Genomic DNA, 21,885 nt, shown 5'->3' with positions numbered 1-21,885 from the left:
GACTCTGATTCTCATATTCAGATGAGATACGTATGCAGTGGATGCAACATCCGCGCGAGTCGTTTCTCTTAACCTTTTTAGTAAATAAACACATTAGGTAAACCCACACCCTTTAGACGAAAACCACAAAAGTGGATCCCGTAGAGTACTATGGATGCGTAGGGGTGCTAATACCTTCCCTTCGCATAACCGACTCCCGAACCCAAGATTTGGTTGCGAGGCCCCGTCTTGTCCTTTCCTTTTTCAGGTTTACTTCGAGCGTTTCCTTTCCCTCCTTTGGGATGAATAACGCACGGTGGAGACTCTTCTGTCTTTTTCTTTCACCGGTTGTTTTTTTCGCGCACTGTATTTTTCAGGTTGCGACAGCTGGCGACTCTGCTGGGGACCAAGAAGTTGACCTCTTGCTGGTCCATCTTCCCTAAACGAGTCCCTCCTAGCTTTTGGATTTTCTTGTTTATTGGGTGTTCATGCTTTTGTACATTTATTTACTTACTTGCTTGTATTCATCTGCTGTATCTGTTGGAGTTGTTGTTTGTTTGTTGGGATGGGATGTTCTACGAGAGATAAGCCCATTACCCAGGCTTGAGTGCACACACAGGTTTTAGAGTGGATGATCATGAGGCTTGCGTGGCATGTTGCTACGTTAAGTCGTTCGTGGAGAACCACACCCAGACGAGGTTTCTCTTGGATATATTATGTCCTACGGATGTTCCGTAACGACATGATATTCCTTTAGAAATCGTCGACTCTGGTGACCATTTCCCGAGAACTCAGTCGAGGCCTCTCCTCCGAGACGTGATTATGTTAGCTCTGGTGGGCGCATTCTCGCTGATCAATCCGAGGACCCCGAGACTGGGAACTTGCTTTAGGATGTCCTGTTGAGGGGAGTCAGTGGAGGTCTTTTATCCCGTAATAATGTCAAACCTTTAGTGGTAAACGTATTATTCGCGACTGAAGGGCTGAAGTTGACGAACATCTGTTCTTAGAACCTACCAGTGAGGGGCGGGCTAAATTCAGGAAACCTTAACCTCCAACCAACCCGGTTTTCTGGAGCAGAGCTTTGATCTTGTATTATATTCCTCAGTGGTTTTCTCTTCAGACAGTGTAACCCAACAGATGTTCAAGCAGATACAGCAATCCTGATTGACATGCCACTGCATTGCATTCACATCATCACATCATTTGCATTCATATCATTTAACACATGTTTATCCATTTCAAGGGGGTTTACATCTTCTTCTTGATTCCAGTCGGAGTTTTTCTGGTTCTCTTAAGATGGATATTGGCAGAAAGAGACTTGTCGCCTACAAGTTTCCGGTGGTCTGTCTGAAGCCCATCCAACAGTTGATGCAGTTAATGGATCCTGGTTCTCTAGAAGGATTCCGAGAGGATTACGGTCTGATTCTAAGTTTCGTCACGGTTCTTTCCAAAGATCAACATGACGCCCTATTCACACTGCTACAGTTCTATGACCCTCCACTGAGATGTTTCACTTTCCCGGATTATATTTTGGTCCCTACTCTGGAGGAGATTGCCAGTTTTCTCAGAGTTCCTATCAGGTCACAGTTATTGTTCTACAGTTCTGAGTTTCTGCCCGATCTCAGCATGGTTGCTTCAGCCACATATTTGGAGGAATCAGTCTGGAAGGCTAATATGTGTCAGAAGGGAGAAGTTAGTGGTTTAAGGCAAAGGAGGAGGAGACAGTAGCCGAACTGACTGGTCAGATAGAGAAATTGACGACTTTGCTGAAGGGGAAAAACAATGAGCTTCTGTGCGCCCGTTCTACTAATGGCTACATCACAGATCAACTCCATGAGGCTCGAGGACAGATTGAAGAACTCAAGGTGTTGGCAGGTTTGAAGAAATCCAGACTTGAAGAGGTATTCGGAGAAGATGATGGGAATTACTACAGAGAGCACATCAACGAACTGGATGAGATCATTCACAAGAGGAATCTGCTTATCCGGCATTGAACAGAATCTCCAGATTATCCCGACACGGTGGCATTACTGGATGAAGTGAGGAGCAGTCCTTATGGGTTGTATACAGGAGGCTGATCCCTGGTTTATGTTCCTCCCTTTACTTTTTGTTTTGTTGCTGTGTAGTGATAATCCACAGGCTTGTTGTGGGGATCCTCTTTTGATGTACTTTTGGCTAAGGCCCCTTTCCTGGAACTGATTTGTATGTTGGTTTCCCTTTGTTGCATCTTGATCTCAGAAGTTTATCCATGACTCAGTCTTCTTGCACTATTCGCCTGATGTGAGACTGGAATCAAGGGGGTAGAATACCTTTTGGATTTGATAAACATGGCATTGCATTTACATATTCATTGTCATATCTTGCATAACAGGTACCGCTGCAGTGTTCTCATATTGTTTGGTGTCCCACTAGCAGGATAGCTGACTCAGGCATTCACCGATACGGTACCCGAAGGAATCAATAGAGAGCGATGGAGAGCCTACAAGCAGAGCTCGCCGAGATGAAGATTCGCATGAATCAATTCATGGATTTGGTTCAAGGGGTGGCTCAAGGACAGTAGGAGCTTAGATTGTTGGTATAGAGGGATCCCCCTATTACTCAACCGGAGACGTTGGCTGATCCTCCAGCTGGAGAGGCTAATGGTCCCAATGGACCGGGGCCTATCCCGATCCCGCATGTCAACCTAGATCAACAACCCATTCAGGATGGTCAGGATGATCAGTTCCCCTTGCTTCAGGAAGAATTTGGCATGGACCCCATGTTTAGAAGATTGGAAGAGAGGTTGAAAGCAGTGGAAGGACAGAATCTTCTGGGAGTAGATGTTGCTGACTTGGGGCTGGTCCCAGGTGTGAGAGTGCCACCGAAATTCAAGGTCCCGATATTTGACAAATACAATGGCAGCTCTTGCCCCAAAACTCACGTGCAAGCCTATTTCCGTAAAATGGTTGCATACTCTGATGACGAGAAGCTACTTATGTACTTCTTCCAGGATAGCCTAGCTGGGGCATCCTTGGAATGGTATATGAGGCTGGACAGAGCCCACATCCGTTGCTGGAGGGATTTGGCAGAGGCTTTCGTGAAGCAGTATCAGTATAATGCAGACATGGCTCCGGACAGAACTCAACTTCAGAATCTGTCTCTTAAAAGCAATGAGTGCTTCAGGGAATACGCTCAACGCTGGAGGGATACAGCTTCCCGTGTTCAGCCTCCTATGTTGGAAAAGGAAATGGCCAACATTTTCATGAATACGCTGCCTGGACCTTATCTGGAGCGTCTGGTGGGGTGCAATGCTTCCAACTTTGCTGATGTGGTCTCTACTGGAGAAAGGGTGGAGAATTACCTAAAGACCTATAAGAGCCAGAGTGGAGGTGGATCCTCATCAGGGGTGAAGAAGCCGTTCATTCAGGGACAGAAGAGGAGAGAAGGGGATGCAAATGCCATATCTTCTTATCAGAACAGGGATAACAGGAGGAATAATTTTCAGAATTATCATCAGCAACCGTATGTTGCGGCTGTGACCATTCCAGCTACAGCGCCACTACAACAACAACAATCACAACGTCAACCAGCTCAGTATCAACAGCAGCAGCAACCGGGTAACAGACCCGCTTATCCACAGAGGCAAAGGATGATGGACCGGCATTTCGACACCCTTCCAATGTCGTACGCTCAGTTGCTTTCTAGTCTTCAACAACTACAACTTGTGCAACTGCGCACTCTGGCTCCTCCTATTGGTAGACTTCCGGTGGGTTACGACGCCAACGCTAGGTGTAGCTTCCACTCTGGGGCACCTGGCCACAATATTGAGAACTGCAAAGCTTTTAAGCACGTAGTTCAAGACCTCATAGATTCAAAGGCCATCGACCTTGCACCGGCTTCGAATGTCGTTAACAATCCCATGCCCCAGCATGGTGGTGCGAACGTTAACATGATAGAGGGAAAAGCCAAGTCCATTAAGGATGTGTTGAAGTTGAAGACTCCATTGTTGGATATCAAAGGATGCTTGCTGAAGGCCGATGTTTTCCCCGGTTGTGGGAAGGGTTATTTGGTTTGTGCCACTCAGAGTGGAGGTTGTTTGAAGCTACAGCAGGGTATCCATGCCTTGCTCGACAAAGGTATCCTCCAGGTTGAAGATTTGTCTGTCCAAGAGTTTGTGGAAGGGGTTGAGAAAGAAGACTTTGAAGATGCTACTGATGAATTCGCAGATGTTGTTCCTGTTAATTTTGTGATTCCCAGTGAGGTATCTACGGTCAACAATGAAGATGGGGATAGTGATTGCGACATTGACAACTGGGTGCGTCTGAGGATCCTGGGTGAAGTTATCAACAATTGGTCTTCTGAGGAGATTGTCCAAGTCACTTTTCTAAAGGAGTAATTTTCTTTGTTTATTCATGCATGTCCAAGTCTTACGTTCCGCCCAGGGCGTAATGACTCATTGTAGGGCTCATCTATGTGACACTTGCATTTTTTATCATAAATAAAGGACGTCTTTTTGCATTCAAATATTTCGTTCCCTGTCTTTCTATTTTTGCAGTTTTTCAAAATAAAAAAAATGGCAATGTTTTGTTTAGTTTTCACTTCTTGTTCACACTCATAAGCACATACCATCACTCATGCAGATGCACATCACCGGATCCTATTGATAACGTTTCTGCTACGGCTCATTTCGACTTTGAAAATCCAATCTTTCAAGCTGAAGAAGAGGATGATGAAGACTGTGAACTCCCTGAAGAGCTTACCAGGTTATTAAAACAAGAGGAAGGGGTTATTCAACCGCATCAAGAGTCTGTTGAAGTGATTAATCTCGGCACCGAGGACGCCAAGAGAGAAATCAAGATAGGGGCTGCTTTAGAAGACAATGTGAAGAAAGGGCTGATTGAATTGCTGCAAGAATACGTTGACATCTTCGCCTGGTCTTATCAGGACATGCCTGGGCTGGACACAGACATCGTGGTACACCGCTTGCCTCTCAAAGAAGGTTGTCCTCCGGTCAAGCAGATGCTCAGAAGAACAAGACCAGAGATGGCTGTCAAGATAAAGGAAGAAGTGCAAAAGCAGTTGGATGCAGGGTTTCTAGCAGTCACCAATTATCCGCCATGGGTTGCAAACATCGTCCCAGTACCTAAGAAGGATGGAAAGGTACGGATGTGTGTCGACTACCGGGATCTGAACAGAGCTAGCCCTAAAGATGATTTCCCATTACCTCACATCAACGTTTTGGTGGATAATACAGCTCAGTTCTCGGTATTCTCCTTCATGGATGGCTTTTCTGGCTATAACCAAATCAAGATGGCACCAGAAGACATGGAAAAGACAACTTTCATAACCCCATGGGGCACCTTCTGCTACAAGGTGATGTCGTTTGGTCTGAAAAATGCCGGAGCAACATATCAACGAGCTATGGTAACTCTGTTCCATGATATGATTCATCATGAAATCGAGGTTTATGTGGATGATATGATTGCCAAATCTCAGACAGAAGAAGAACATTTGGTGAATTTGCAGAAACTGTTTGAGCGTTTGAGGAAATTCAAACTGAGACTTAACCCGAACAAGTGTACTTTCGGGGTGAGATCGGGAAAATTGCTGGGTTTTATCGTTAGCGGAAAAGGGATTGAGGTGGATCCCGACAAAGTAAAAGAGATACAGGAAATGCCAGAGCCAAGAACAGAGAAGCAAGTCCGTAGTTTCTTAGGGAGGTTGAGCTACATTGCAAGGTTCATCTCTCACCTAACAACCACGTGTGAGCCAATTTTCAAATTGCTGAGGAAAGATCAGGCTATCCGGTGGAATGAAGATTGTCAAAGGGCTTTCGAGAAGATAAAAGAGTATCTACAGAAACCTCCAATCCTTATACCTCCAGTTCCTGGGAGACCTCTGATAATGTACCTGTCAGTGACCGAGAACTCGATGGGGTGTGTATTGGGACAGCATGACGAGTCTGGTCGAAAAGAGCATGCCATATACTACCTTAGCAAAAAGTTTACCGACTGTGAAATCAAATATTCGCAGCTTGAGAAAACTTGCTGTGCTTTGGCCTGGGCTGCTCACCGACTGAGGCAGTATATGTTGAACCATACTACCTTGTTGATTTCTAAGATGGATCTAGTGAAGTACATCTTTGAGAAGCCGGCTCTCACCGGACGTATTGCCCGTTGGCAGATGACTTTAACAGAGTATGATATTCAGTACACGTCACAGAAGGCCATCAAAGGTAGTATTCTATCAGACTACCTTGCCGAGCAGCCGATTGATGATTATGAGCCGATGAAGTTTGAATTCCTTGATGAAGACATCATGTTCCTCAAGATGAAAGACTGTGAAGAGCCAGTTGTTGAGGAGGGACCTGATCCAAACGAAAAATGGACTTTGTTGTTTGATGGGGCTGTCAATACTAGAGGAAGTGGAATTGATGCTGTCATTACAACTCCGAAAGGTGCCCACATACCTTTCACCGCTCGTTTGACTTTTGAGTGCACAAATAATGAAGCAGAGTACGAGGCCTGTATCTTGGGTATTGAGCAAGCCATTGATTTGAGAATCAAGACTTTGGACATCTTCGAAGATTCAGCTCTGGTGATCAATCAAGTGAATGGTGATTGGAATACTCTCCAACCCACTCTGGTCCCCTACAGAGACTACACGAGAAGACTGTTGACTTTCTTCACAACAGTAAAATTGTATCATATACCTCGTGATGAGAACCAGATGGCAGACGCACTTGCTACTCTATCCTCCATGATCAAGGTAATTCGCTGGAACCATGCTCCCAGGATCGATGTGATGCGCCTTGACAGGGCCGCATATGTGTTTGCTGCTGAACTGGTAGTCGATGACAAGCCTTGGTATCACGATATCAAGTGCTTTCTGAGGAATCGAGAGTACCCTGCAGGGGCATCCAACAATGACAGAAAGATTTTGAGAAGATTGGCAGGCAGTTTCTTCTTGAACAGAGACGATGTGCTGTATAAGAGGAACTTCGACATGGTTTTGCTCAGATGCGTGGACAGACACGAGGCGGACATGTTAATGCAGGAAGTTCATGAAGGTTCCTTCGGTACTCATGTCGGCGGACATGCAATGGCTAAGAAATTGTTGAGAGCGGGTTATTATTGGATGACCATGGAGTCAGATTGCTTCAAATATGCTCGGAAGTGTCATAAATGCCAGATTTATGCTGATAAGGTGCATGTACCACCGAATCCTCTGAATGTGATGTCCTCGCCGTGGCCGTTTGCTATGTGGGGCATTGACATGATTGGAAAGATTGAGCCAACTGCTTCCAATGGGCATCGCTTCATCCTTGTTGCCATCGACTATTTCACCAAGTGGGTCGAAGCAGCGTCGTTCGCGAATGTCACCAGACATGTGGTTGCCCGTTTCATCAAGAAAGAAATCATTTGTCGCTATGGGATTCCCGAAAGAATCATTACTGATAATGGTTCTAATCTCAACAACAAAATGATGAAGGAGTTGTGTCAGAACTTCAACATTCAGCATCACAATTCTTCCCCTTACCGCCCTAAGATGAACGGCGCTATTGAGGCGGCAAATAAGAACATAAAGAAGATTGTGCAGAAGATGGTCGTCACGTACAGAGATTGGCATGAGATGCTACCTTTCGCCTTGCATGGGTACCGCACTTCAGTACGTACATCGACCGGGGCAACCCCTTACTCCCTGGTGTATGGTATGGAAGCAGTCCTACCTGTTGAAGTGGAGATTCCTTCTCTAAGAGTCTTGTTGGATGTCAAGTTAGACGAAGCCGAATGGATTCGGACAAGGTTCAATGAGTTGAGTCTTATCGAAGAGAAGCGAATGGCAACCATTTATCATGGGCAGTTGTATCAGAGTCGGATGAAGAGAGCCTTTGATCAGAAAGTGCGTCCTCGTTGTTTCCAAGTCGGAGATTTAGTGTTGAAAAGGATCCTTCCTCCTCAGACAGATCACAGGGGCAAGTGGACTCCTAACTATGATGGACCGTATATTGTCACCAAGGTTTTTGATGGTGGGGCCTTAATGCTTGCAACTATGGATGGTGAAAACTTAACTTCCCTTGTGAACTCAGACGCAGTTAAAAAATACTTCGCATAAAATAGACCCGCTGGACAGTAAAAAGAATAGTCCAGGCAAAAAATGGGCATCCCGACGAATCAAGAAAATGAAAAGGTTCGGGAAAAAATTAGGGATTAAAAATGAAAAGATCGTACACCCGGTAAGTTGAAAACCTGAAAAGGCAACTTAGGCAAAAATGGGTATCCCGGTGGATTGAAAACCCGAAAAGGGCGATCCAGGCCAAAATTAGGGATTAAGCGAATGACTGCGTTCTGAGTTAGTTCTGAATCTCATCTCATGTCGATGACTGGAAATTTTCGAAAGGTAGGAAACAATCCAATCACCTTTTCAGAAGGCTGATCATCTGGAGGATCTTGAAGACGGGCAAGTCATAGCAGAATTGGAACCCAATAGAAATCCATTTCACATTGCCATTAGATTAATTTCTGTTTTTATCTTTTGTGCGATTACCTCTTTCCAGGGATTGCTTCCTGATGTAAATGCCTATTCAAAGGCCATTCAATCAATAAAATCATGTTATTCAGTATATCTCTGTTTTCATTTTCATTTTACTGTTTTGTTTGCAAAAATGACGTCCGAATTTTTGATAAACATTGCATCATGACACATAAGGGCTTTACAGGTACATGCTTAATAAACATTTAAAATTGCTGTAAATTTTAAGTGCTTTGGATCGTGTATTCAGAACAGATACCCTCGGGGCATTTCCTTAAAATCCCCTACAGATGATCGTGAATATCTTCCCCAGTGAAGTCGCCAACAGACGAATCTGGTGTCTTATCCCTGCAGAGCTGATCAGAGTGTTGGATTCTTCAATCCCCAGCAGGTTCTCACCACTGTACTTCCCCAAGCGTTTGTTTCAGGACATACACTCCTCAGCGGAGTTGACAGTGCCAGGCTGTATCTTCCCGGCAGAAGTGGCTGCTCCTTAGAGTTCGAGGCCAGATCGATAATCCCAATGCCAGATCCATGGTTTCTTTCCTTTAAGCAGAACCTCGGTACCGTATTAGTGTTTTCTTCCCCTACTGAGTCATCTCTCGCAGATCGTGGTTGCCAGAACCACTATCGCTTTCCCCAACAACAGGTTTTCAGTCAGAATCTCGGAATTTCATCATTGCTAGAACACCGTGTGGCGGGTCATTTCCCCACATATTTCTTCGTGCTGTGCATCTCCAGCAGCCTTGCCAGGATCCAGAAGGATGGTGATCATTTCCCCAGTAGATCCCCTTGCCTCAGCTTGGCATTCTACCCAACATTTCGTGTCCCTGCATGTAGAATCATATTGCATTGCATCCTTCCAAATCGCGTAGCATTTCCATTTTCATGGAGCATTACGCCATTGAAAAATTCAAACATACGCATGTAAGCATAAAACATTCTCGGTATCCCAAGTGATAAGCTAGAAGTTGTTTCCAGTACCCAGACTGAAGATTGTTCATGACTTACCTTTGTTATCCCCAGCAAGTGTCATTGGCCCATGCGCCGCCTCTATTATCTTTCCATATTTCTGCCGATGCTGACAGGCATGAAGTTTTTCGATATTCAGATCGAAGTGACGTTCAGGCCAGTTTTTCGATATTCAGACCGAAGTGGCATTCAGGCCAATTTCCGATATTCAAATCGAAGTGGCGTTCAGGCCAGTTTCTGGTATTCAGACCGAAGTGGCGTTCAGGCCAGTTTTCCGATGTCCAGATCGAAGAAGTTTCCGACGTTCAGGTCGATGCAACTTGTGGCATTCATGCCAATTTTCCGATGTTCAGATCGAAGAAGTTTCCGACGTTCAGGTCGATGCGACTTGTGGCATTCAGGCCAGTGTTCCGATATTCAGATCGAAGTGGCATTTAGGCCAGTGTTCCGATATTCAGATCGAAGTGGCATTCAGGCCAGTTTTCCCGATATTCAGATCGAAGTGGCATTCAGGCCAAGTCTTTCCGATGTTCAGATCGAAGAAGTTTCCGACGTTCAGGTCGATGCGACTTGTGGCATTCAGGCCAATTTTCCGATGTTCAGATCGAAGTCCTTTCCAGTATTCAGACTGATGAGCGGCATTCAGGCCATGGTTATTTCTGTGTTACCATTTATTTTGGTATCCAGTTTAACATTCTTTTTCGATATTCAGACTGACTCTCACCGTACCAGACGGATTCTTCTTTCAAGGCCACCTCTTTGCCGATTCTGATAGGCATTGTCACTTCACTTCACTTCAGTGCAAATTTTTGGGCTTTTATTGTATTCAATCCCTTGATACCTCGAAAGTACGAAAGCAGCTGCTATCTTCTTTCCGGGTCTCCAGTTGATTAAATAGGGGCAGCTGTAATACCCCAAAATTTACCCTTCATTTTTCCTGGAAAAAAAAACGAAAAAAAAATGAAAAACAAAAAAAGTTAAAAATAAATAAATAAAAATAATAATAAAAAAAATAAATAAAATAGAACAAAAAATTTTGGACTTGGGCCTCTCTCATTTGAGCCCACAAAGCCATGGAATTCAGTCTATAAATACCAAGGCTTCACTTGAGAAAAAAGGGAGGGAAGCAAAATACTCTGAGGTTTCCTTGTAACAAAACCCTGAGGAAAAAGATAGTGAGAGAAGAACTAACAGAGTTCATAGCAGCCTCCAAACCCTGAAGGGAACTCAACTGCACAGAATCACCTCTGCCTCACATAAACCTTAAAGATTGTTTTGTAAACCTCACGGGTGCAACTCAGTTTCAATCAAGCTCTCCAATCAGGTTTGCCCTATATCCATCATCTTTATGCCTTTAATTTGAATGCTCTGAATGTATGAGGTATTATGGGTGAATTTGATACCCTTTTGATGCATGTGTTTGACAAGAGGTTTAGGCCTCATACCCTTGGTTGCTTTTTGTGAGTTTTTTGTGAATTTTGATGGAATTATTCATGTGGTTACATTTTGATTTGGGGGAAACCCTTGATTACCCTATTTTTTTGTCTCTAACCTGTTTGTTGAGTTTTTGTGAGGGCTCACATGACTTTTGCAGGGATAACTTGCGTGGTTTTCCACTTTATTTGTGGGATACCCCCTGGAGGTTTCATTCCGATTACCTGTACTGACTCACTTTCTTTGATGGTGTTTAGCTTGGAAGGATCCCTGGGTTTCCCATTCCTCTAACTGTTGTTACTTCAGATCTTTATCCGTGTGGTACTTTTACATTTTTCCCGCATTTTACTGCTTTCCTAGCTGGAAGACCTCGATAGGAGGCAATGTTTTGTGTTTACTTTATGCAGGTTCCTTTGTCCAGGGTTAAGAGCTATGAGGTCTTATCCTCATTACCCTTTTGCACGCGTGTTCCTACAACGCAAACAAACCCTAAAACCCAAAGCAACACGTTTACTCCTTTTACTACAGGCGAGTAAGTCTCCAAAGGTCGAGCATCCGGTAGATTGCGTAGTGACGTCGTTCGTCCAAAACCCACTCCACAACCCCGTAGTTAGCCGAACTACAGCTTGCTCTGATTCTCATTCCAGATGAGATACGTAGGCATAAGACGCGATGTCTTAGCGAGCACACATCCCCCAACCCATAGGTCAGCCGAGCTACGAAGACTCTGATTCTCATATTCAGATGAGATACGTATGCAGTGGATGCGACATCCGCGCGAGTCGTTTCTCTTAACCTTTTTAGTAAATAAACACATTAGGTAAACCCACACCCTTTAGACGAAAACCACAAAAGTGGATCCCGTAGAGTACTATGGATGCGTAGGGGTGCTAATACCTTCCCTTCGCATAACCGACTCCCGAACCCAAGATTTGGTTGCGAGGCCCCGTCTTGTCCTTTCCTTTTTCAGGTTTACTTCGAGCGTTTCCTTTCCCTCCTTTGGGATGAATAACGCACGGTGGCGACTCTTCTGTCTTTTTCTTTCGCCGGTTGTTTTTTTTCGCGCATTGTATTTTTCAGGTTGCGACACTCATGAAACATACCACACACAAAAAGAATATGCAAAAAGTGTGGCTTAATCTCATCCATACTCATGTCAATTTTTCAATCAATTAGCATTAGGACTTTGAGATGTCATAGGCCAAATGAAATGGATGAAATAAGAAGAGGAATGAGATGAATTGGGAAGGGGATGAATAAGATCACAAATTGGTCAAAGGAGGACTTTTATTAAATTAATATCATTCATTCATTTTGGGAGATCGAATGTAAATTCCATCAATCCCCTAAATCCAATGATATTAACTTGACAAAGTCAAATCAACCTCGACCAAGGCTTAACAACAATAAGCAAACTCATACAAGTCAATACAAATGGTCAACAAAATTTAATTGGCATTGATTCAATTAAAAATAATAAAATAATCCATTTAATTCAAATATGTTTTGTCCAATTCCTAAAATCTCATCAAAACACTAAAGAAATGGCCATGAGATTTATCATAGGTCAAACAAGGTCAAAGGACCTTGGAGAAAAAATGTCATAATTTTTGGATATTTAAAAATATTTTTAAGCAATTAAAAAAATGCAAAATCAGTTAATTCATGAAAAATATTAATAATGATCCAAAAATAATTTTAATTCAGAATATGAAATAGAAAAATATTTGATTTTTTTTTTGTGAAAGTCCCATATTGTTTGGATCAATATTGAATTTAATATGAATTATTGAAGAAAATGCAATTAAAATGAAAATTCAAAAATTCTAAATTACGTGGACCATCAGATCTCCCTCATTAATTGAGGTGGCAGATCTAATGATTCAAAGTGCGCGTTCTACATGTACCTTAGTCAATTGCGCTGCAAATGTGGTAATCAACACCAACGCTCAGGATTAAAACGTGAGAGGAGGATCATGTGGTTCAGAGGTTGGCCAAGTCATCGCCGGAGCCAGAGCTCCGGTCATCTTCTCCGGTGGACCTCATCGGACTGGTCAACATGAACCATCACCAAAAAGAAAAACAAGGACATGATCTTGAAGAAAAAATGGCACTGAGCTCGAATCTGACCTCCATTCATTCCAATTCCAAGTATATTAAGAGATATATGGAATTGAAATTTGAGGTACATGAACTAAGTTGCTTCGATTTGACCTCAAAGCAACTCAATCTTCTTGCCTACATTGGTAGGACTTCAGACAACCAAAGAATCAATAGAATTGAGCAAGAATTTGAGAGAATCGAAGAGTTTAAAATTTCTAAAAATTACCTTCAATGGAGGTCTGAACTCGATGGATCTTGATCTTGCTTGTTCTTAGACTCACTCCACTTGCTTGCAGGAAGAGGATTGAATGGTTTAGAAGCTATAGATTCCTGGAGAATTGAATTCCAAAACAGTGGAGATTCAAGCTCAAATTCAAATGAATTTATCAGGGTTATCCTATGAGAGTGAAGGGTTTTCAATGGAGATTCAAAGCTGGCGCAATGTGTGTGTTAATTCTGAGCAAATGCAGCTCTATTTATAGCTGAATTGGTTGATAATTGCACACTCACTTTCACTTTCTGAATTTGGCAAATGTGATGTAATGCGGCATGGGCGCGCATAGGCCCATGAAATGATGGCTTGAAGTCCATAATTGAAGATCATATGTGTTGAAGTAGGCTTGGATTACAAGGCACATGAACATTGATGCTTGAAGTTTGATCAATGCCAAATGATATCAGCATGTTTAAGCCATGCGCAACCTATGCATTTCTCATCCAAAATGAATTAATTTGAGCTCTTTTGAAAGGTGAGATCAAGATGAACGACTTTGATGTTCAACACTTTTTCATTTGGAGCTTGGAACTTGGAGAAATTTGAGGTGGAATTTTGGAAATTTTTGACATATCAAATTTTTTTCTAAGTGTCAAGCCATATGTCTCAATATTCCACCTTGCTTAACTTTCTATATGAGCTTCAAATGAGAAAAGTGTCTTAATTAAAGTTGTAGCTCTCTCAAAGACCTTCAAAGTGGTCACAAATTTCATGTCACTTGGATTTGAAATGATAGAGTTATTCATTTTTGAAGTTTGGAAAAATCACTTGATCAATGTTATAGGTCAAAAGTGACCTATAATGTAGTCTCATATCACATGCTCAAAAAAGTTGAATTGGCTCCCACTCCAAAATCAAAGTTGAAGTAGACACATTGAATTTTATTTTGCAACTTTAAAATCTTTCATCTCATAAAAATTGAGCAAGTTATGGCCTTGGGAAGTTGACTTTCAAATTAGGGTTTAGACAAAATGACCTATAATGTTCAACATAGAAAATGATTTTCCAAGCAAAACAAGCTATAGGTATCAACATGAAAGTTGTTTATAATGTCATTTAGAGTAAGGTTTCTCTTGGAATAATTTTCATATGGTGAATATTGTAGGAGATAGGGTCTAGGGAGACCCAGTTTTGATCAGATGAATTCATCTGGCCAACCACCATCAACCATCTTGCTAATTTCCGATTCTCCTGACTTTCTTGGCTCATGGTAGATCATATATGCATCAGATGATGAAATTTAAAGTGTCCCTTGAGAAATTTGATCAATTGGTGAGATAGCTTGTTGGAGAAGTTACTCAAGATACCCAGTCAAACTAGGGTTTCCAAGGCAAATCACCCTCAAACTCTTGAAGAAAACTTGATCAATATAACATGTAGTGATCATTGGGACTCATATATGATGTTCATAACCATTCTTGAATCAATTCTTGGTTGTGTTCTTTGTTCATGAGGGTCTAAAACCCTAGATGTGAACTTTATGAATTAATGAGATCATGCCCTACCTACAAAAGAGTTAGACAAATACAAAGACATATTTTTGGTATTTTAGTTAGTAAAATGATAATATACAAGTATGATACAATCACAAAATGCTTGGTGATCTCTCCCAAAATAAACCCAATGAAAGAGGGGTAATGAGGATGCCAAGATATGATCCCAATGCTAATGCTTATGATGGAATTGCATGAGGGATCTTAGGGTCAAAATTGGGGTCTTACAACTGCCCCTATTTAAGGACATTCTAACTGAGGAGGTGAAGGTTAAAATCTTCGGCTCGAATCAGTAGAATGGGCTTAAATAACAACATAAAGAAACAAATTTTGGTCCCTAAGAGACCTCATGATGCATATGACATGAATGCAAAAGTTAATGCTCTGTGGGGAAATATTGCCACAAAGGAAAAAGAAATCAGAGAGACCGAAAGTCCGCAGGAGCATAATGCATTCCATGAGGAAAACTCGTCGGGGAGACAGAGACTCTGGGGAAAAAAAGGAGTTATGCGTAGGCCAGGTTACGCCGTAAAACTACTGGGGGACTCGAGGGATTCCATACAAAATTGAAAGACTCGGCCGGGGAAACAAAACATCTGCAGGGGATACGAGTAAGTCAGGATAAAACTGAAGTACTCGACTCGTGCAGTGGAAAGCGATTTCATTAAGGAAATGCGCACTCAACTCAACTGGGGAAGGAATAAACTTCAACACAGGAGGAGCAGAAATTTATTATCCACTACCTATTATTGGGTAAGGAGATAATAGAGATCTGACAGAGAGGACATCCGTCATCGGTTAGGATGAACATATCAAGGATGACTCGCTAAGAACCAACAGGAGGGAGTATTCATTACCGGTTACTGGGTAAGAATAGCCTTGCCGGGGAAAACTGCAGAAAATAGGATTTACAACTACTAGTTACTAGGCAGAAGACCAAGGGTGAGAATATCCGTCATCGGTTAGGATGAACATATCAAGGATAAACTCGACAGGGAAGAAAATTCATCACCGGTTAAAGTGAACATATCAAGGATAGACTTTCCTGGGAATGTCAAGGAGGATATCCGTCATCGGTTAAGATGAACATATCAAGGATATACCAAATGAACAAAAGGGTAGTGATTACATCTATCGAAATCTGGATAGAAAACCGTCGGAGGGAGAATCCGTCATCGGTTAGGATGAACATATCAAGGATTAACTCTTCGAGGGGATAAAGTAGGATTTACAACTACCTGTTACTGGGTAGAAGACCAAAGAAGAGAAAATTTATCACTGGTTAAAGGGAACATATCAAGGATAGTCTCCGCACAGGGGAACAAGTAGGATTTACAACTACCTTTTTACTGGGTAGAAGACCAAACAACGAGAATATCCGTCACCGGTTAAGATGAACATATCAAGGATTAACTCTCTGAGGAACAAAAAAGGGATTACAACTACCTTTTTACTGGGTAGAAAACCTAAGAAGAGAATATCCGTCACTGGTGAAAGTGAACATATCAAAGATAGACTCCTGCAGGGGGAAAAGAAAGATATCCATCACCGGTTAAGATGAACATATCAAGGATATACTTCCAGGGGACTCCACTGAGGAAAAAAAGGGTACTTTTGTCGGGTATTGGGCAAGAAGTAACAAACTGCAAACTAAGAAGAATATTACCAGTTACTGGGTAATAGACTCTTAGGCGATCAAAACATCTATCTAGGTAAGAGCTAGAAAGAAAACGGTTAATCAAAACTCAACCCAATGAGGACATAACTCAAGGGGAGTAATTCCACTCAGAAAATTCACTAGAGAGGAAACTGAAATAACAATCTTCCACGAGGAAACAAACTCAGTGGGGAAACGGAGAAAGGTTAAAGTTTTTCTGCTTAAGGGGCTGACACTCTACAATTGAAGGAGGACAGACGCCAAATTTGGTATGGTGATAAAGTACCGCCATAACAGAGAATGAGAATCTCAAACACATCAAATATGAAGATGCAGGATATGCAAATCATGAAATTATATATATATATATATATATATATATATATATATATATATATATATATATATATATGTATATATATATATATGTGTGTGTGTGTGTGTGTGTGTGTGTGTGTATATATATATATATATATATATATATATATATATATACACACACACACACACACACACACACACACACATATATATATATATATATATATATATATATATATATATATATATATGATGATGATGATTATGCTGACAAAAACGATCACGAAGGATACAGAGGTGTCACAAAGAAATTGAACCACCGGTACAATCCTCGGTCAATCCACAAAATATGGAGACTACTGCCGGATAATAGAGAGATCAACATCCCAAAAGGCTTAACCCTAACTGGGGAAAGAGGAGATCTGCTGAGGATAGAACATCCAAGTCTGTGGGGAATTTTAAGTCAACACCATACAAATGGGAGACAACCCTACAGAGAAAATGAATCAACAAAAGTTGTTCAAAAAATAGGAGGAAACTCTGACTGGGAGAAAATGCAATCTACTGGGGAAGATCATCCAATCTCTGAAGATCAACCCTGCCGAGGAGATACGAACTTCGCTAGAGATGCACAAACTCCGCTGGGGGAGGCCGAAACTCTGTCGGGGACAAGGACACGCCACAGGGTATCAAAATCAACCAACTTGGCTGGGGATAAAGAAGTTCTATTGGGGATCAAACACTCCACCGGGAAACTGAATCTATCAGCCGGGGATAACAACATTCCATTGAGGAAATGAATCAACACTAACGTCTAGGGATACCCGAAGAGTTACTGCTTAGGGAACCAAAGATGCTTCGCACTTAAGGACTTACTATCTATTAAAATGTTGTTGATATTACTGTTACTCGCTTTTGGAAAAGTTCTTGCTTTTATATTTTAAAAAAAACTTGATTTTGATTCAAAAGTTTAATTTCAAAATGATCATAATAAAATTTAAAACTATTAGCTAAAGTAAATAAGAGCAGAAATAATCTGGATAAAGGCTCAACTTTATTTAATCGGATGGTAGTCTGTAAATGACAAGACTCCATAGATTTTACAAAGTTGAAAATGGTAATTTTCATGGAAAAGGGTTACATTGAATACAAATGATCCTTAATCCTTCTACTAACTCTTGATATCCACTATGCTCTTGACCGTTGTTGATGATGAACTGATGTCAACCATTGTGCTCAAACAAGTCTTCAAAATTACTAAAGATCGACAGAATGCAGTTACTTGCCATAATCCCTAATTTTTGCATAAGTTGCCCCAAGGTGGGGTACTCAACTTATCGGGAAATTCTTTATGTTTTAATGTCTCTATTTTTTTTCCTGGATCGCCCTTTCGGGTTTTCAACTTAGCGAGCTGTTCTTTTATTTTTTAGGCGAAGTATTTTTGGACTGTATCTGCATTTACTGGACGAGTGAACTCTTCACCATCCATAGTTGTAAGAATCAGGGCACCGCCTAAAAAACCTCTCTTAACAACATATGTGCCTTCATAATTAGGAGTCTATTTTCCTCTAGAATCTGGCTTGAACGTCAAAATCTTCTTGAGCACAAGGTCACCTTCTCTGAATACACGGGGTTTGACCTTCTTATCAAAAGCTTTCTTCATTCTCTACTGATACAACTGACCTTGACACATGGCAGTTAACCTCTTCTCTTCAATTAAATTCAATTTGTCAAACCTGGTTTGGCACCAATCAGCTTAAGTCAACTTGGCTTCCATGAGCACACGCAACGAAGGAATCTCAACCTCTACAGGGAACACTGCTTCCATACCATACACAAGAGAGAAAGGGGTTTCCCCTGTTGAAGTGCGGACGGATGTACGATATCCATGTAAAGTAAATGGGAGCATCTCATGCCAATCCTTGTACGTGACAACCATCTTCTGGATAATCTTCTTGATGTTCTTGTTCGCAGCTTCAACAACCCCATTCATCTTGGGTCTGTAGGGAGAAGAACTATGATGTGCAATCTTGAAGTCTTTGCAAAGAGCTTCCACCATATTGTTATTCAAGTTTGATCCATTATCAGTAATGATCTTACTTGGCACACCATAACGACATATGATCTGATTCTTGATAAACCTTACAACAACTTGCTTGGTTACATTTGCATATGATGTCGCTTCAACCCATTTTGTGAAGTAATCAATTGCCACTAAAATGAAACAATGTCCATTCGAAGATTTGGGCTCAATTATCCCAATCATATCAATTCCCCACATAGAGAAGGGCCATGGGGAAGAGATAACATTCAATAGTGTCCGAGGAACATGAATCTTATCAGCATATATTTGACACTTGTGGAACTTCTTCACAAACTTGCAACAGTCAAATTCCATTGTCAGCCAATAGTAACCTGCTCGCAACATCTTCTTCGCCATTGCATGTCCATTGGAATGAGTACCAAAGGAACCTTCATGTACTTCGGTCATCAACAAGTCTGCTTCGTGTCTATCCACGCATCTGAGCAAAACCATGTTGAAGTTTCTCTTGTACAGTATATCACCATTCAAGTAGAAATTACCAGCTAATCTTCTCAAAGTCTTCTTATCTTTCAAAGATGCCCCAGGCGGATAAATCTGACTTTGGAGGAAACATTTGATATCGTAATACCACGACTTCTCGTCTTTAATCTCTTCAACAGTAAACACATGAGCTGGCCTATCAAGACGCATCACAGATAAATTGGGAACTTCATTCCAATACTTCACTATAATCATTGATGCCAACGTGGCAAGAGCATCTGCCATCCGATTTTCATCTCGAGGGATATGATGAAATTCAACCTTTGTAAAGAAAGTTGAAATCCTCCTCGCATAATCTCTATATGGTATCAAACCGGGTTGATTTGTCTCCCATTCTCCTTTGATCATATTCACAACCAAAGTCGAATCACCGAAGACATCCAAATACTTGATTCTGAGAGTCATGGCCTCTTCAAGCCCCATAATGCAAGCTTCATATTCTGCCATGTTGTTTGTACACTTGAAAGTCAATCTAGCTGTAAATGGTAGATGCGTGCCTTGAGGAGTAATAATCAATGCCCCAATGCCATTTCCATATTGATTAACAGCTCCATCAAATACCATGCCCCAACGGGAACCAGGTTATGGCCCTTCTTCAAGCAATGGTTCATCACAATCTTTCATTTTCAAGTATAAAATCTCATCATCAGGAAAATCATACTGCATTGGCTGATAGTCTTCAATTGGTTGGTGAGCCAAATGGTCAGCCAAGATACTACCTTTGATCGCTTTCTGAGATCGGTATTCTATATCATACTCTGATAGCAACATCTACCAACGGGAAATCCTCCCAGTTAAAGCAGGCTTCTTAAATATATACTTGATCAAATCCATTTTGGATATCAACAAAGTGGTATGATTCAACATATACTGACGCAGACGCTTAGCAGCCCAAGCCAATGCGCAACAAGTTTTCTCAAGCATTGAATACCGAGTCTCACAGTCGGTGAACTTCTTACTGAGGTAGTAAATTACAAATTCTTTCTTTTCAGCCTCATCTTGCTGACCAAGAACACAACCCATACTATCTTCTAGCACAGTCAAGTACATGATCAACAGTCTTCCTTCAACAGGTGGAGACAAGATTTGAGGTTTAAGCAAATATTCCTTGATACTATCAAATGTTTTCTGGCAATCTTCGGTCCAATCACAAGACTGATCTTTCCGAAGAAGCTTGAATATAGGCGCACATGTGGCAGTTGTAGTGGGGTATTCGTTACCTTATGGTTTATTGACTAAACCAAAAGTAAACATACAATTCGAGTCGCCACCGCACTTTTATTTATCCAAAGGAAAGGTTAAAAAGCGAACAAAAACCAAGTAAGAAGTTTTATCAAATCAAAAACTAATAAAAATGTCAGAGATCTAGGTAAGGGGGTTGGTTATGAAATGGGAAGGTTTTACACACCCAAAACATCCTTAGTACTCTAAGGGGACCTCTTTTTGCAAATGTGTGTTGTAGGTTGGTATTTGTGAAAATATGTGCAAAAGATTGAGGGGATGAGAAAAGAATAGATTATATTTACAATTTTGTTGTTTGAATGGATGAACCCATTGCCTACGTACCATCACAAAGGTAGGATCAAAACCTCGTAGTTCGGGGTAAAAATCTCAAAGATTGGTGAATTAATTTGATCAAAAGCCTTAAGGTCTTTTGTTATCAAAGGGAGAAAACTTAACCTAAACCAACAATCCACCATGTGAGGAAGGCTTCAACATACTAGTGAGGGGTTAACCCTATAATAAGTATGGAAGACTTATAATCCAATCACTAAGGATAAGGTGAGGTTTACATCAACCAATATGATAAGTCAAACTTATGGCTAATGTTTATGTAAGGTTTTAACAAAGGTGGCTATTGGAACCACAAAAACAACTTGAAGTGAGTTGTATTTACAAGTTAGGCTTATTTACAAAATGAAGTCAAAGTTGAATTAAGATTCATTCACAATGAGTATTAATGAAAAGATTTTGAAAAGTCAAAGGCATAAGGCCTAGGTTTCTAATTTGAAAATAATGTCAAAGTTTGCACAAAATGAGTTTGGCTTCGGTTAGAGTGAGGAGAAGAAGAGAAGGGCTAGTCATAAAGCATACAAAGATAAGAGAAGAGATAAAACCCTTGGAGTTCCTTTTCTTGAGATCATAAAGATGATTCAAGATGCTCATTTCCTTTGGACTTAGCAAACAACAAGCAATCACACAATATTTGGATTCAAGCTTCTAGGATATCCATTTGGATTGTCTCTCTTAACTTGGCTACTCATGACAAGGGTCCTTCTTACTATCTCAAGATGGAATCCCTATCACACAAGAGCAAACATCAAAAAGTTCACAACACAATAAGAGGAATGGACAAAGAAAGAGTTTTGGAAAGGAAGTCCTTTGAAGTCAACTTTAAGATTTAGCATTCTAAAGGCATGAGGCCTAGTCGCTCTTCAACAAATTTAGCATTCTAAAGGCATGAGGCCTAGTTGCTCTTGAACTCCTTTAAGCATAGGTATTGTCCTAATTCTAAGTCATTTCTCCTTTTTGCATTGGGTTCACACAAACAAAAGCA

This window comes from Lathyrus oleraceus, chromosome 3 (genome assembly GCF_024323335.1).
Source record: "Lathyrus oleraceus cultivar Zhongwan6 chromosome 3, CAAS_Psat_ZW6_1.0, whole genome shotgun sequence".
Classification (NCBI taxonomy): Eukaryota; Viridiplantae; Streptophyta; class Magnoliopsida; order Fabales; family Fabaceae; genus Lathyrus; species Lathyrus oleraceus.
Note: the sequence above shows the minus strand (reverse complement) of the source record.